The sequence below is a fragment of the Schistocerca serialis genome, chromosome 3 (genome assembly GCF_023864345.2).
Source record: "Schistocerca serialis cubense isolate TAMUIC-IGC-003099 chromosome 3, iqSchSeri2.2, whole genome shotgun sequence".
Taxonomy (NCBI): domain Eukaryota; kingdom Metazoa; phylum Arthropoda; class Insecta; order Orthoptera; family Acrididae; genus Schistocerca; species Schistocerca serialis.
In genome coordinates this window covers 305,073,585-305,092,183 of record NC_064640.1, presented here as the reverse complement: position 1 = coordinate 305,092,183, position 18,599 = coordinate 305,073,585, and positions in this window count along the sequence as shown.

Sequence of the window (18,599 nt, the reverse complement as noted above, 5' to 3'; positions counted from 1 at the left end):
ACATCCTAAAGATGATGTCTATTAAAAATTCGCACCAGACGCATAAGAGTAGCATGAGTAGCGTCACCATGAGGATGCAAATGAGATTTGCTTCAGATACACGCTGTAACGGTCGTAAGCGTCAGTTACCTTTGACAATCGACTTGGTAAGTTGATGTTATTCAAGAATACCTTTAAGGGGACAAAGACGCCATTATCAACACCTCACTGAGTTTGAACGAGGTTGTGTAATAGCGCTACGAGAAGCTACATGTTCCTTCTCCGATATTTCAGAAAAACTTGGTAGGAATGTAGCCACTATATATGACTGCTGGCAGAGGTGATTATGGGAATATACGGGCGCGAGAAGATCGTGCTCCAGACGGCTACTGGGCACTACCGAGAGGAAAGACCATCGTTTTCGGCGTATGGCTCTGCCGCATCGTACTACATCTGCACCAGCAATTCGAACAGCAGTTGGCACCATAGTGACACAACGAACAATTCGGTTACTTCAAGGACAGCTCCGAGCCAGACACCCTGTAGCGTGCATTCAACTGACCCAAAACCTCCGCCATTTGTGACTTCTGGTGGTGCCAAGTGAGAGCTCATTGGAAAACAGGAAGGAGTGTTTCGTTTTCTGATGAAAGACGGTTCTGCCTAGGTGCCAGTGATGGCCGTGTGTTGATTATAACCCCAGTTGAGAGCCTGCAATCAATTTTCCTGAGTGCTAGATACACTGGACCTACACCTGGAGTTGTGATCTGGGGTGCGATTTGGTATAACTATAGGAGCACTCTTGGTTATCCTACGCATTCTGACTGCAAATTTGTACATCAATCTGATGATTCGACCTGACGTGCTGCCACTCTTGAACGGCATTCCACTGGGTGTTTTCCGATAGTATAACGCTCGCCCACATACCGCTGTTGTAACCCAACATGCTCTGCATTATGTCGACATGTTGCCTTTTCCTGTTCGATCACCAGCTCTGTCGTCAACCGAGCACATATAGGACATCATCGGACGATAACTCTAGGGTCATCCACAACCAACATTAACCGTCACTGTATTGACAGACCAGGTGCAACAGGCATGGAATTCCATCCCACAAACTGACATCCGACGCCTGTAAAACACAATGCTTGCACGTTTACATTCTTGCATTCAACATCATTGCGGTTACACTGATTACACAGACCAACGATGAAAAAACTTTTTTTGCTGAAAATACCTTATTCTTATGTTTTTCAGGGTGTAAAATCCAAATATGATACTTAAAAAACTGTATCACTTACCATTTCTTCACATTTTACAGTTACATTTATCAAATTAAGAGATTTTTAAAAAATGTAACAGATTTTATATAGTTAAAATAAATTAAAAAGGAGGTGTAATGAATGTAGATCACGTTGGTAGCACTGCTGAAAACATTTGTTGGCAAAAAAAGGTCGATTCTATTTTTACATTAACACATGGTGTTTTGTGTACTCTCAACCTAACCTCACTTTTCTGTTTCCTACACATGCACTGAGTACAATGTATAATCGTGGTTTTAAAAACTCTGATGACAGCTTTTGTTATATTCCTGGTGAATTTGTTATTAAAAAACACCAAAGAAACATTAAAGACTTTGTGAAAAAGGTTTATCTATCATACTTTGGATCTAAACTTGGTGATCAAGATAAATGTTGGGCGCCTCATAAGGTATGTTATGTGTGTGTTGAAGATCTGAGAAAATGGTCCAAAAAGGAGAAAAAAGCCTTTGGATTTGCTGTTCCTATGATATGGACGGAGTCAAGAAATCGTTCCCATGATTGCTACTTTTGCATTGTTGATATTACTGGCCATAAGTCGAAAAACAAGAAGGTAATAAGCTACCATAATCTTCTGTCTGCCATCCGACCAGTAGGGCAGGGTGTAGATTTGCCAGTTCCTGAACCACGAGATGATTTAAATTCTATTCCAACAGAAGTATTTTCTCATGGACAATCTGATTTAGATGAACCAGATGATGATGAATTCCATTGTAATACAGAAAGTCTAGAGCCCCCATTGTTTACTCAGACCGAGCTCAACGATTTGGTTAGGGATCTGGGCTTAACGAAAGAAAAAGCTAAATTGCTTGGCTCTAGATTAAAAGAAAAGAACTAATTGGCAGTTGGAACCAGCATATACGTGTATAGAAAGAGAGAGCAGCAATTTTCCAAGTTTTTCAACAACAAGGTGATTTAGTATACTGTCAGATATTCCCGGTCTGATGCGTTTGGTATTGAATACAAAAAGAAAGACTGGAGGCTGTTTATTAATTCAACCTAAACCAGTTTAAAGGCTGTGTTATTACACAATGGTAACATGTATGCATCTATACCTCCTGGACATTCTGTACATATGAAAGAAAGCTATGAAAACCTAGAAACAGTGCTAAATAAAATAGGCTATTCTTCTCATGATTGGATGATATGTAACGATCTAAAAGTAACATGCATGCTCCTTGGTGAACAAGGCGGCTTTACCAAATTTCCATGTTTCTTGTGTGAATGGGGCAGTAGTGCTAGGGATCAACACTGGTGCAGAAAGAACTGGCCTGTGAGGGAGTCTTTAAAACCTAGTGAGAAGAACATTCTACGCAAAAATCTTGTAGATCCAGAAAACGTACTCCTACCACCTCTACACATAAATATAGTCCTAATGAAACAGTTTGTAAAGGCTTTGCCTAAAGACGGACCATGTTTTAACTATCTCTGCCAAAAGTTTCCACACCTTCCAGAAGCTAAACCAAAAGAAGGCGTCTTTGTCGGACCGGACATTAGAAAATTGATGTTTGAATCCACAGTGACCATAAATGAGAAAGAAGCATGGGTATCATTCAAGCAAGTCGTTACAAAGTTCTTAGGACATGAAAAAGACATAGAATATGTTTCTATTGTAGCTACAATGTTAAAGAAGTTTAAAACTTTAGGATGTTTAATCAGCCTGAAAGTTCACTTTTTGGACAGTCACCTTGATTACTTCCCGGACAATATGGGAGATGTTAGTGAGGAGCAAGGAGAATGTATTCATCAGGATATTAAAGTGATGGAGAAACGCTACCAAGGCCGCTGGAACACCAACATGATGGAGGACTTCTGTTGGTCACTTCACCGAGAAGTTCAGCAAGCGACTCATCGTAGAAAAGGCTACACAATAAGCTTCAATGAAAAAAAGAGAAAGAAAATACAAACCAATTCCAGCTGACAAGTGAAACCTCTGTTAACACGTATCATTGTTTGAAGTAGCTTACTGTAAATACAAACCATGATTACGTTGTAACAAAGCGTTTCACTAATTTACCCATTTACTGTATAGCATAGGATTTTTATGCTATATAATAAAAAGCATATTGAAACGGTACATTACTTTCTGTTCTATAAGCAGCAGGTTTCGCTGCTCCCTCGCACTGGGAAATAGAAACAGAGGCGGCTCCGCAGCCAATTTTATTACACGACGCGGCCGGCCGCGGGTGAAACAGAACCCATGTGGACGAGTGGAAAGAAATGTGTCAGGCTTCATAATACGTATTTATATGTGTAGTGTATTATGCATTTCTTGTACGTGGATGTGAATCTGCACATGAACTTTGATAATCCTCCTCACACCTTTCCGTAAAGCGTGGCCAAATATTTGTTGGGAAGTAGTTCTGTAGTATAGTAGTGCCAACCTTACTCCTGGCTAGGGGATCAGAGAGACAGCACAGGCAGGTAAAAGTCAAAGACTTTCCAGTGTCACAAGATTTGGGGTGGAGAGGTTGGTCACGGCCAAGTGGTTCGACCACCCCCTCCACCGGGGCCCAGGAAGACCTCCGGGTGCCCGCCATATTCTTGGAGTGTTACAGAAGACGGCTAAGTGAGCAGACGTGCCCTCAGTACGTCTGTCTCAATGTTCAAGCATGGAAGACAGGTATTTGATTATTTGTACTAATTCTTTTATTTCCAGCTTCGGATTGTGTAAGGACATGAATGTGCTCGTTTAATTCCGGAAATTTGACCCCCTGTTTTCAAGTATCTCGTCCCCAGTTTGCCCGTTATCCTCCTCACATAGTGAATGTCCTATGTAAAATATTGGGAGACTTTGGTGGTATACATTTGGCCAACGCAATTCCGTCTTACCCGTAGAAATGTGCGTGCAGACTAGTATTTAATATATCCGAGCTATAAGTTGTAAAATTGTAATATCTGTAAACTGAAACAATTGCTGCAATCGCTGTAAAGTCGAGTGATGATGTTTAAAATAAATAGATAATCAACTGTCATCAATCTTTAACATACCTTAAAAATCGCAAAGAAGTCAAGTTAAAGGAATTTATTTAAAATACAAGCTATAGAATGCAGGGACCCACACATCAGCGTGTGAGCCCTCCAGCCCCTTGCCTAGTATCGTACAGAAAGGGCACGCTCTCTAGGTAGCGTTCTCAAGCTCCCCTCCCGAGTTATCCGTTGCGCAATTTCCATTCAGGGCTTGACGATATCAACTTTCATCTGGCGTCCCTAGGCAAGGAGGTAAGACGGTAAACTTTCACCTGGCGAATCCTGCCAGGATAGATTATTTAATCGCTGAATCCTAGGCACTTCTGTAAAACAGCCAGATAAAAGAATTATCGTTCTTGTTTCAGGAATTCGTGTAGATTAGCATAATTAATCATTTTATTTTCAGGAACTGTTCTATGTTGCTTTGTTGAAGATTGATCAGCGTTGTTTTCCTCGTACTCAGCTTGTCCGAAACGAGTGTGTAGAGATTTTCAATACTGTTGATTTTTGTTTGTCATTGATTTTGTGAAAGTTGTAGGGGAGATATTGGAGAGGTAGAGCAAGTTTTGGTTGCTAATTTTGTGGTTGCTATCAGGTAATGAGCGTAATAACTAGGTCACGGGCAAGAGTAACGCGAACATGGAGGCAGAAAATTTAGTCGAGTTACGTGATGTAGGCGAACAGGAAATGGCCGCCAGTGGCGACTTTCCCTCCCTGAGAGCAGGTCGTTGTCCTAACGCTGGCAGCGATCCGGTTTGTGCTGGGGAGGGTGGACAATGGCCTCAGAGGGGTCGGTCGAGTTTACCGCTAAGGGGAGCCGGAGGTGGTCAAATCCAAAAAATTACAATTTTTTTTGCTACCGAATATTAATTGGATCATTCCTCTTTAATGTAAACTTTGAATTATTGTTCTACGCGCCCTAGAAGTGAAGTTATTGCCAATTTCCCCCACGCCTGCAGAGGAAATGGGCGGCCGCTAAATGCATCTAACACCCTCTCGTGACTTCCTGGCGAACTGCTTGTGATTTTCTCGGCCTGTTACGCATACAGCGCCCTATGTTACGCATACAGCGAGTGTGCAAGGGTTGGCTACATTGTTTTCTGTGACAAATATTACCCGTATTTCCTTACAGCTTACTCCTATTTTCCTCAGAATTTCGAACATCTTGCTCCATGTAATATTGTCGTACACTTTTGTTCTGGTTACGATGCCACGTCTTAGTAACCGTGTATATAAGAGGAGGAAGAATGTAGGGAAAAGGAAATTAACACTAATACCAAGTTGCGATACTACAATGAATAAGAGCGCGGAACATCGTCTCTTTGCTGTTTACCGTTTCGAATTAGTTCAGTGTTGCGCCTGTTGTTGGTAGTATTATACTTCTTGTGTAAAGCGTATAATATCCAGTATGTACAAGAATCAGGAGGGAACAATAAAACCAATTTTTCATGACTTAGCACAGCCAGAATTGTTACACAAATGTCTACACGGAAAGACGCAGAATCCTAATGATAGCGTAAACAATTTGATTTGGAAAGTGATTCCTAAAAAGCTGTTTGTAAGCATAAAAACACTGCACTTTGGCATTTATGATGCAATAGCAACCTACAACCAAAGGAACAGTGTGAAGTTCTGAAGGCATTAGGATTTGCAGCTGGGGTGAACACTGTACGAGCACTAAGAAATATTGACAGAGAAAGGGTAAGAGGAGCAGAAAGAAGAGAAAGGCATATGACGTATGATGGAACAACAGGCCAGAAAAGAAGACAGAAGAGGAAGCTTTTGGAGGATGAAGAAGAAGACCCTGATAATCCATCCTATAGTGCAGGAATGTATTGAGAAACTTTGATAGCCATTTCCCGTAAATTAGAATTTTTCGAATATAAGGAACATTTTCTCAAAATCCAATCAAGCTAGAGAGATGAAATTTTTATACAGCACTCCTAGTGGTAAAACTTACATTGTAACACAACCATTTGGCAATATGTTCAGTAGTTTCGTTTCAGTTTAATTATAAAGCAATTATTTGTAAAAAAAATTTGGGTCATTAATAAAAAAAATTATTGGAAGGAAACTAGAAAAGATACTCCAAAATCCCTCTGTCATAACTGCAATACTAAACCACTCTATATGTAAAAAAAATTCAAATTTTTCTATTTGGTAGTTTATTCATAAATGTTCCTCAAACTTAGTGATTTTAACATGTGCCGCATAGGCACCTCCGGCTCCCCTTGGCCGGTTCCCACTGGAGCGCGGCAGCGCGGCGTGCGGCAACGGCAGCAGCAAGCGTTTTCCGCGTTGACGCGGCGGCTCGCGGAATTGGCGTTCCCATCTGGAAGCGGCAGACGCTAGCGGTAGCCAATGACGGACAGCCACTGAGATACAGGGTGGGACACCCCGAAACGACCGGTGCGTTTGAATAACTATATCTTACACCTACATGAAGGAAAGACGAAGTTGGGTGAAGACATACCAATTTTTCATTTTCTGTACAATGTACTCTTTCACATATTTCATTATTCGTGTTTTCTCATTTCAACATAAACAGATTTCATGACTACCGCTCTTGATTGTTCACTATTTCCTAACACATTGAAACAATGTACGATAAAAGAGATTATTGAGATAGTTAAGCGAGACAAAAATTTAAAATGTGATACGGTAGCCGGTACACGAAAACAGGAAGAACACAAAGGCTAGGTGGAAGGGATGAAAGTGGAAGCCACCTGATAGACTTTCCCACAGAGCATAATGTAATCATCGCCAGCACCTTGCTTAAGAATCACGAAAGAATATATATTTGGAACAGACTTTTCGAAACCAGATTTTAAATTGTAAGGCATTTCCTGGTGCAGACACAAACCAGACTGAAGACTGTCAATAGCAAGAAAAGCGTTCTGAAAAAGAAAATTTGTTCACATCGAATATAAATTCTAATGGTTGGATACTATTTTACTAAGATATCTGTGTGGAGTGCAGCCTTGTATGTAAGTGAAACGTGGACGATGAACAGTTCTGTCAAGAAGACAATGGACGCTTTCAAAACGTGGATCGTGTGACTAAAGAAGAGGGACGGAATTAAATAGAGGAGGAAGAGGAAATTACGGCACAACTTTGACAACAATAGGGGTTAGTTGACAAGACGTATTATGGGGCGTCAAAGAGTGAGGACAAAGGGGTTAGGTGATAGTATTCTGATAATAATCATCTGTTGAAATACTATTCTACTATTTTATCTATTAATGTAAGCAGTGAATTTACTCTTCCATGCACTCCTCCACAAAACATTTAACCCAAAAGTGAAATCAGCTGAACACCAAATGTTTCAACCACTGTCTGACAACTATTGGTTTCACTTTCAACTTTCTATAACTATCACTGGCTAGCCACACACACATACAGATATAAGGAGAACAAAAATAAACAAACATTAGTTTTCAGCATATAATTCTGCAGGTTGGCAACATGTACATAAACAAACCAGACAGGAAGGGACATGAGGTGAACACACTGTAGTTACGACTTGAAATCAGAGTTCTCGGTAAAACGTCTACTGCTAGTGACAGAAGAAAAAAGAGCGAACATGAAAATGTGCTTATGTTCCATAGTCTAAGTTTTAGTTCAACCTCCAGCATGTGACCAGGTGAGGGGAAACGTATATGTCCGCCAAAAACTCGATTCACTGTAAGTAATCAGTCATTCACGTAAAAAAAGATGTGAACTGCTTTATAATCTGCAAGTATCACATATCAAAACAAAACTGAATCATTCTAGATTCCACCGAAGATGCCTTAAAGTAAAAGGCGAAACGCGTCTTGAATCAGTAAAGTACACTGGATAAAGAAAAAAAAGTTTGTTACTTACCAAAGGAAATAATCAATAGCTGTAGATATTTAGTAAATTACATCTTATGACATACCAGCAAATTAGTTTCGGTTTAACTTCTCATTCCACATGCTATTAAATGCTGTTTAAAAAAATTCATCTATCCCTTCTGAAAAACTGTAGTTACTTTCATATCTCGGTAGATAAACAGATTTAGGATATTTATCATGCGACGAAATACATGAGTTTTCACAAGTTATCGTTTGTAAAAAAACACGTTTCGATTTCTTGAACCGTTCACGAAATTTGCGGTTGATACAACCACGTGGTTTACGACGAGCAGGACGAAGTACCGGTCGCGTCGCGAGCAACACGCGCGTGGTCACGGCACAGCCCGTCCGCCGACAGATCATTCAATGAAACTTCCTGGCAGATTAAAACTGTGTGCCGGACCGCGACTCGAACTCGGGACCTTTGCCTTTCGCGGGCAAGTGCTCTACCAACTGAGCTACCCAAGCACGACTCACGCCCCGTCCTCACAGCTTTACTTCTGCCAGTACCTCGCCTCCTACCTTCCAAACTTTACAGAAGCTCTCCTGCAAACGTTGCAGAACTAGCACTCCTGAAAGAAAGGATATTGCGGAGACATGGCTTAGCCACAGCCTGGGGGATGTTTTCAGAATGAGATTTTCACTCTAGATCATTCAATATCTCGAGAACGCTGATAGCTATTGATCTGCTCTCAGCTTTAAAAACAATTTCGATATGTTGACTAAATTTCATACGCAATAATGTATTACCTAAAACGAAATGTACGCAAAGTCCACGCAATGCATTTTTACCTCTGCACACTCATTAAAATTTCGTGTAAAAGTTTACGTCAATGCGATACAGGAAGTAACCACGACGAATAACGAAAAGAAATTCGGTCCTTTATCGAGAGAAGATATCAGGCTGTAACATGCCCAAGAATCAAATTTTTCTGCCGAATAGTTTCCTTGGAATCGGGTGATAAGTATTTCATAGCTGCCGCCGCGTCCGCGCCAGCGGTTCGGCGGCAGTTCGTGTGGCCCGCGGTTCCGTTCCTGACGTCACGCTCAGCGCGTTCTGTGATTGGCGGCGCGGACCTGGAGCGTGGCACGCGGCAGCGGAAGCGGAAGCGGTTCGACATTGTCAAACCGCGACGCAGAGCCCGCCGCGCCGTGCCGCCGGCGGCGTTTCCATGGCAACCACGCCGCTGACGCGCGGTTTTGACGCGCGGCAGCCCAAGTGGGAACCGGCCTGTAAGCCCGTCTCACACGGAGCAAGGTTCGCCGCAAGTTTGCGAGATGGCGTGCATGCTCGCCGGCTTGCAGGGAAGGGAGCCGGCTATCTTCCATGTCGAAGCTCTCCCACGGTGCAAGATCGGCAGCTAGTTGTTTTGTGATTGGCTGCATGTTGTATCGAACGAAGATGGCTGCTTCAGGTACAGATGTTCAGAACAAACTGCCATTATTAGCTGTTTTGGTGCTAAACGATGCAGAAATGCATGCTAATGAGAGAAGAAGAAAGAAAGAATTGACGAAAAACTGTATTAAGAGGAGAAACGCTGGAAAATGTGTGCTCTCCATGCTTCATAAAGAGTTGAGGTTAGTTCGCATAACACCTACTTTTGTTTGAAAAGTATCACCATTTCATTACTGTTTGACTTTATAAATATACCAATAATGACTGTTATATACGACTTTATTTTATAGGATAGAAGATCGTACATCCTTTGCAAATTTTATACGTACGGATATGGTCGAAGGAGACACACGTCACTTGCAACTCTTCCGAGTGCTTCTGCACGCAAGTGTTTACTATAGTAGTTTGCGCTTTTCATGACGTACGGACGCTGTTCTTCCCTATAAGTACATATCAATGCTTTAATCGCTTCCTCGGACCACTGCGGTGCCATTATTTAATAATTATACGAACTTCCTACCGCACCTCACAACAGCAGAAAAGCGACTATCAACAAAGGCTTCCCGCCCAAGCTTTCCGCGACTGACGTCACAAACGAAACGTCTCATGATTGGCCAACGCAGGTGGCACTCAGAGAACCTCACAAGAAAAATAGCACCGGACCTATCCTGGAATTCTTACAAGGTTCCCAGCAAGGTAGCCCGCTAGCAGACGACGGAGCCCGCAAGGTAGCCGTCGCGCGAGCCAGCTCGGAAACTTACAGCTTATCTTGCTCCGTGTGAGACGGGCTTTAGGCGAAGCCGCTGCCGAAGAGCGCGAGACAGGGGGACGCGCCTCGCCAGGCTCAGGTGCAACAAATCGTGATGTTCCAAGTGAGGCTCATGTCAGTGATGTACCAGCTTGGATGAGCGTTCTTCTGAAAGAAATAGGACAGAGGTTTGAAGAGATAGATAAGAAGTCTAGCCAGAGGTTTGAAGAAATTGGACAGAGGTTTGAAGAATTAGATAAGCGGTTTGACCAGAGATGTGAAGAAATAGGACAGAGGTTTGAAGAGATAGGCAAGCGGTTTGACGATTTGAGGGAAGAACGTAATAGGCAATTTCAGGAACAAAAAATTATAATAGATTCACTACAAGAGAGGGTCGAGGGGAATGAAAGGACAGTTAACGAAAGATTCGAGGCAGTGAACGAACGCATAGAAAGCGTGATTGCAGAGGGCGTCGTAACGACGACTAGTGTCGAAAAGAAAATTAACGAATTTGGTAAGCGACTAGATGCGCTACAGGCGCATAATGTAGTAAAAGATAGTGAGGAAGTGCAGTCGTTAATGAGTTTCCGTCAGGCACAAGAAGATATCAATCGCCAGAACAGGGAGGCGATAGCGAAACTGTTGAGAGATGAGACGGCACAGCGAAATGAAGAGGCAAATTCGATGAATGCCGATGATTCAATGGGCCCGCATAGGTGACGCCGCACTGAATCGGAGGAGATAAAAGAATTGGAGGAGCGTCTTTGCGAATTAAGAGAGCCAGCAGCAGGCCCCACCGTGGGAGCCCGTTCACGAGAAGTCGATCACGATGAGGAGGAATGCCGCAGGCACTTTGTGTCAGTACTAAATTATTCTGTATATCCTGACTCGAATAATCCACAACACCCGCGAGTGTGGTTGGGGCAATTTCAAGATACGATGCCGACTTCGTGGGGTGATAAAATGAAGATACGTTTTGTATGCACTCACCTTCGTGACGAAGCAAGTGCCAAGATGCAATTAGCGATAAGAGACTGTGTGACGTATCAAGATTTTTGGAAAGCTTTTCTGAATGAGTTCTGGTCGAAGAGCGTACAGCATAGGATAAAATTGAACATTTTAATGAAAGTAAATTGCCAGAACCATACTGAGAAGAATCCGGTATGGTACTTCCAGGAAATGGTCAAAGATAACCAATACCTGGATGTGCCGTATGGAGACGCGGAGTTGATCAGAATATGCCTGACGAAACTACCGTATAGACTACGTAGGGAGATAACAATCGCGGGAAGGAGCATGCATGAGGTGGCTGCCTTCCAGCAATTGTTACAAGAATTAAGGGAAGAAAGTGTGTGAACCAAGCGCAAGAAGTGCGGAGAAATGAGCACGAACGCCATGAGCATAACGGCTATCAGCAAAGGTACAGGAACGTACATTATGTGTCATACCCGCAAAATGGTAACGGACGTGGAAGAGGTTTTGGCCCTTCAAATAACCGGGGACGAAATCAACGGAGGCGGAACTTTTATGGTAATGGAGCGAGCCATACTGGCTACTCGGACTCTCCTGCAGATCCACGACAGGATATTATGGAGAATGATGCGGCAGTAGTGGCGAGCGAAACAATTTGACAGGCAAGCGCGGCTCCTGAGTCTGATGATAAAGGGGATAATAAGTTAGATTTGTGCATAGATTATGGTGAGATGAGGGAAGTTCTTTTGGAAGAACCGGAGGAATTTTCGGGATTTAAATTACCAATTGTCAGCGTGGATATAAATAACGTAATAATTCCTTGTATCTTAGACTCAGGGAGTCAAGCGTCTGTTATAAGGTAAGACGTATTTAATTGTTGTGGGGGAGATGTGAAGTGGCCGACGTTGCCACTACGGCGTACGAAGGTGCGAGGTGCTGTGCCTGGGAAAAGCATCGAAGTGAAAAAGCAAAGTCAAGTTGAGTGTGTGTACAAAGAGAAAACTATTAGTGTTGTGTTCTTGGTTGTAGAAAGAATGACGGTTGAGGCCATATTAGGGATTGATTTTCTCGGCCGGTACCAAGCCACCTTGGATCTGCAACGTGGATTTGCCACCATAAAAATTGGTGACGAAGAAATTATGATGGAATTCGATGACGCTATAAAAGTAGACGCGCATATAGTCGAGTCTCTTAGACTATCAGTGGGCACAGGACCTTTGGACCAAGGCAATGCGAGGATCAAACTAGAAACACAGGATAACAAAGAATCAGATGCGATAGATTTGGAGTCTGTAATGAACGAGAAAGTTGGTCACATTAAAGATGATGGGATCCGTAACAACGTGAAAGGGATTTTGCAAAGGAACGGCCGTTTGTTTTTGGGACACACAGGCACTATAAGAGGTTTTACTTATAAAAGAGTTAGGCAAGCTTTGTAGGATTTACTGTAGCCGACGGCACAGGACATGGGATATGTTTCTGGGCGATTTCCAAGATGTTATCAACGAGATTCCTCATGGGAGCACGGGGATGTGTCCACTGCTTGTCTTGAAAAATAGAGCACCTTCGGATAGAATAAGAGAGCTGGTAAATATTCCACTCACTGGTAAGGAGAGGCATCGATCGATTGTCAACGCTGCGCTCAGAATGATTCAAAGGGAAGCGCTGAGCCGCCAAAGGAGGCAGAAAGGGAATGTACGGCGTCTGACGTTGAAACTTTGTGACAAGGTTCTTGTAAGAGGACATCGATTGTCCAAGAAACACAAGTTTCTAGCTAGTAAATTCTTTAATGTTTATGTTGGACCATACCGCGTTAAGAGGAAGGTTCATGAGAACAGCTATGAGATAGAGACTCTGAGATCTAGGAAGAGTCGCGGATTACACCATATATCTAATTTAAAACTTTTCCGTGGATAATTATCCTGGTGGAAGTAGCCCCTTGTTTTTCATGGATGACGTACTGAATATGTTTATGTTAAGAATTTTCATGTAGACTGTTTAGGTAGTTGTTGACGGTAGGGAAAGATCCTTTAGATGTGCGGGGACGGGACAAGGTCATACTCGAAGGTTTCTGGTTAATATGTACAAGAATGAAGTTAAGTTTGGTGTAGGAGTTAGCGCGAATATTGCGCATTTGTTCGTAATTTGTGTCTAATAATTTGATGTGTTTCAGGAGATAAGGATGTGGCACCAGAAAGAGCGCTGATTTGTGGACCATGGGGGCCTGGGGTTTAATTCTTGAAGTTTCCAGAGTGAGAGAGAGTGAGTATCAGAGGTAGTACCCGCAAGGACTAGGAGAAGCCATGAATGCAAATGCATGCGTGACTCAGTCGATGGAAAGCAGTGAGGAGGCTGCGGAGATTTGTACGTCATTCCAAGATGAACAGGGAGTACTTAAGATGATGTTACCTGTAATGTTTTATTAATATAGATTCTATGGTGTGTCCTGAAATTTGAAACCATGTGATGTACATGTTGATGTAAGTGAATTTCTTTTGTTAGCAGGTTCTCACGTCATTTTGTAGGTGGTACCAATTTAGTACAAGTAAAGAGAGATTAAAGAATGACAACCAGGCAATGTTTGGTAAGGTGGAAGGAAGTCGTGTTTGCAGATCTAATGCCAAGAAGCAGTGAAAGAATGATCTAGCCGCAGTTCGAAAAAAAAGGGGGGGGGGGAAAGGGGAAGTATTTAATAACTGACAGTTGTGTTGCCAGTAGCAATGGATGTAATGTTGTACTATTTTGGTGTGTTGTGTTCTCAGGGGTTAGAACAGATTTCTCATGTTTTGTAATGTGATTTCAATGGTAAGGGTTGCTCTTCTTGTAAATTTTGGTGTATGGTCTGGAAGTAGTTAGTGGAATAATTTAACCAAGCAGCCTAATTTCTTTCATGATTGTAAACAAAATGTGGAAACGGTATCAATGTAGTCATTTGCGGTTGCGGTGTAGGATGAGGGACAACCACAATCCCATTCCATTCCCATGAAACTTCAATACCTTCATCGGTTGATGACTCAGTCATCAACGGTAGCTCGGCTCCAGACTGTAGCGCCTAGAACCGCACGGCCACTCCGACCGGTTTAGGCTCTAACTGGTACCTCAATTTTATTGTAAACTTATGAGGTGGTCCACAGTACTGCAATTGTAGTACGTAACAGTTTGATTTTTTTTATCTGGATATTATTGTTTTTGTCACCTCCAATTCTATAAAATCAGGGTCGATATAATTTTTGTAATAGGAATACTTTTAATTTTACTGTAAATAAAACCCTGTGGATAAGTTGTGATGAACAATGAGAAAGTTGTACTTTTTAAAATCTTATTTACAAAAATGTGTTTGTCCGTGTTCAAGTCGCTCCGAGTGGTGAAGCGGAGGGAGAGTGGCTGGGGCTGCATGGAGAGGGAGAGACATAACTCGACTACCTACCTGGAGCTGGCGCGTGTCTCGCTCCCTCCTGGCCCTGTCTCTGTCGCACTCTCCCACCACCTGGCGGGACGGAGACGGCGAAGCGATCAGCTGAGGGCAGCTACGAGTCCTCCTCGCGTGAAAGGGAAAGTTGTAGGGCGGAGCCTCTGCTGACGTCACTCATCGCAGCTGAGCCTACGGCCAGTCTCAGGGGCCACGCCACGCTAGCCGACAGCTGCGTCATCAGACCCGCCTCACAGCAGGCATCATAGTGGTAGCCGCTGGTGACGTCACTCGCCCCAGATGAGCGGGCTGGCCACCTCCGTAGCCACGGCGCGCCAGTCAACAGCTGTGTCATCTGACACACCCCCACGGTAAGCATCGGCGGACACCGCTCGCCTTAAGTTGGGTAACCCCTGAGGTGAAGCAGCGGACTATGGCACTGAAGCACCTATATGCAGCGGGGAATGACGACCGGATGGCTGTCACCCTGGTCTCCGGTAGCCCTCGCTGTCATCATTATAGTTGTCGTCGAGACATTATGGGACTGATGAATGATGATGTGTTTCAAACTGCTCTGTCGTGAAGCAGGAGAGAAAGAAACTGTTTACGAGATATGATTGCTGCCAAGACTAAGGTACCTACGAACAATTATTTACTCTGTGGATCGCTAAGTAGGCATAAAGTAAAGAAGGACTGAGACAGGCGCCATTGTGAATGGTTCGACAAAGGAAGAAATGATCTCTCAGGCAATACGATTGTAATGACCAAGTGAAAAAGTAGAGCATGATGAACTCGCCTAGTTTATCGGTGATCCATAGCTCAGGTCATAGTAATATTGAAAGTTTCCTGACAAAGGTTAACTGAGGAGTTTTGTTCAGACATAATCTGGTTGGTGATAGGCACAGGTGGCGGAGCTGATGAACAGATGTAAGAGGAGTGGGCCATGCTGTTACGTCGTGTTTCGCGAGGTACATCGGTGATCCATAGCTCGGGTCATAGTAATATTGAAAGTTTCCTGACAAAGGTTAACTGAGGAGTTTCGTTCAGACATAATCTGGTTGGTGATAGGCACAGGTGGCGGAACTGATGAACAGATGTAAGAGGAGTGGGCCATGCTGTTACGTCGTGTTTCGCGAGGTACATCGGTGATCCATAGCTCAGGTCATAGTAATATTGAAAGTTTCCTGACAAAGGTTAACTGAGGAGTTTTGTTCAGACATAATCTGGTTGGTGATAGGCACAGGTGGCGGAGCTGATGAACAGATGTAAGAGGAGTGGGCCATGCTGTTACGTCGTGTTTCGCGAGGTACATCGGTGATCCATAGCTCAGGTCATAGTAATATTGAAAGTTTCCTGACAAAGGTTAACTGAGGAGTTTTGTTCAGACATAATCTGGTTGGTGATAGGCACAGGTGGCGGAGCTGATAAACAGATGTAAGAGGAGTGGGCCATGCTGTTACGTCGTGTTTCGCGAGGTACATGATCACATAAACAGACGGCATACGGAGTCACCGGCACTTGGATGTGAAGTTAGGTTGTCCTCCAAGTATCTTTGGAAGAATGTCCTCCCCATCGCCTTTAGGCTGTGGTACATTGTCGATTGGCGTGTGATGATATGAAAGTAGGCAAAGTGCATTTTGTGTTTGTTTATTTTCAGGTCCATCGATTTTTGTAACAACTTTTCTCTGTTCTAATGTTTGCCACTATTTTGTACGTTTGTTTAGTGCTATGTGGCACAGTGTTGTGTTTGGATAATTTATCTTTATGATAGTTCACTTGAAGTTTCTTGTTGATGTTTTTTATCATGTTCATTTGGAATCTGTCAACAGGTTAGGTTAGTGGTTCTTTAATTTTATTATGTAGCTGAAGTATGTGTCTTTTGTTGCTGTTTCTGTACTATGCACAGTGTTTTTACCATTGCAGATAACTTTAGTGTTATTTTCTTTGTGTATCTGGGTTATGAACTTAGTTGTGACGTGCACAATGTGGGCGTTGTCCCATATAGTTTAGATGCTTTTTTCTTTGTTTGTGTAATAAGGTAACATTTAATTTTAGTATCAAATAACTTGGGTTCTTATAATTGTCATCGTTTCGTGATGTTCCTTTATGTGTATTAGAATAGTTCTATTGTAATTTGTTGATGTGTGTCTGCACACGTCCATGTTGGTAAGGATTTAATGAACATAACTTTGTTGAAAGGTGTTCTTCTATTTCGTGATGTTTGTGATATTACCTGGAAAAAAACTTTTGTCTCCATTATAGATGTACAATTTTCTCGAATAACTTGATATTTCACATGAATTTTTTAGTTTTGCACTTACATCATAGTTAGGTAAGTAAAATTAGTTGTCTTTAAGGTGTGTTTGAGAAATCCTCTGATAATTGATGGCGAAGACACGGACGTCTTGATGTGGTATAGTATTGTGTCGCTCCATAACAATACTTTGTTTTTTTTTTTTGCCCTTAGTGTAAAACGGGCGCCCACTGAATTTTATGCCTAATTGATTTGTTAATTTTGCACCTTGCACTCAGATTTTTAAGTGTATGTCACCATCATTTGATTTTGCAAATGACATTTATTTGGCTCATCTTAATGTAAATTCTTTCATTAATTATTTTAGCACTATTGGATTTGATTGTTGATCTTGCACTTTTCACTTAGAATTTTACATGCGCTTGGCAGCACCATCTGATTATACAAATGACATTTCTGTGGTTCATTTTAACTTAAATTTTCATCACGAAATGAATGATTTTGCAAGGTCATCACTTGTTTGCCTAGGATGTTAATTTAGACATTTCCTATGTTATTCACTTGCTATGTCGTTTAAACGCCATCGCCTTATGCCAAGTGGCCGCATATTTGATCCGCTAATAGCGGGAATATTCATTCATGCCAGAGAGCAGGACGTTGCAATTTTTTTTTATCCTTTTCTATAGCACAAGCTACTGTTTGCAATTGTTTCCATTTTTCTGTTACTTATGCATAGAACATAACATTGGTAAAAGAAATGAACCAGAATTGTCCTCCCATGAGAAGAACATTCCGGATCATTTCTTTCCATCCACGCATGGGGTGATGAAACGGTACAGTATTTTCCGTTCTATAAGCAGCAGGTTTCGCTGCTCGCTCGCACCGGGAAATAGAAACAGAGGCGGCTCCGCAGCCAATTTTATTACACGACGCGGCCGGCCGCAGGTGAAACAGAACCCATGTGGACGGGTGGAAAGAAATGTGTCAGGCTTCATAATACGTATTTATATGTGCCGTGTATTATGCATTTCTTATACGTGGATGTGAACCTGCACATGAACTTTGATAATCCTCCTCACACCTTTCCGTAAAGCGTGGCCAAATCTTTGTTGGGAAGTAGTTCTGTAGTATAGTAGTGCCAACCTTACTCCTGGCTAGGGGATCAGAGAGACAGCACAGGCAGGTAAAAGTCAAAGACTTTCCAGTGTCACAAGATTTGGGGTGGAGAGGTTGGTCACGGCCAAGTGGTTCGACCACCCCCTCCACCGGGGCCCAGGAAGACCTCCGGGTGCCCGCCATATTCTTGGGGTGTTACAGAAGACGGCTAAGTGAGCAGACGTGCCCTCAGTGCGTCTGTCTCAATTTTGAAGCATGGAAGACAGGTATTTGAATATTTGTACTAATTCTTTTATTTCCAGCTTCGGATTGTGTAAGGACATGAATGTGCTCGTTTAATTCCGGAAATTTGACCCCCTGTGTTCAAGTATCTCGTCCCCAGTTTGCCCGTTATCCTCCTCACATAGTGAATGTCCTATCTAAAATATTGGGAGACTTTGGTGGTATACATTTGGCCAACGCAATTCCGTCTTACCTGTAGATATGTGCGTGCAGACTAGTATTTAATATACCCGAGCTATAAGTTGTAAAATTGTAATACCTGTAAACTGAAACAATTGCTGC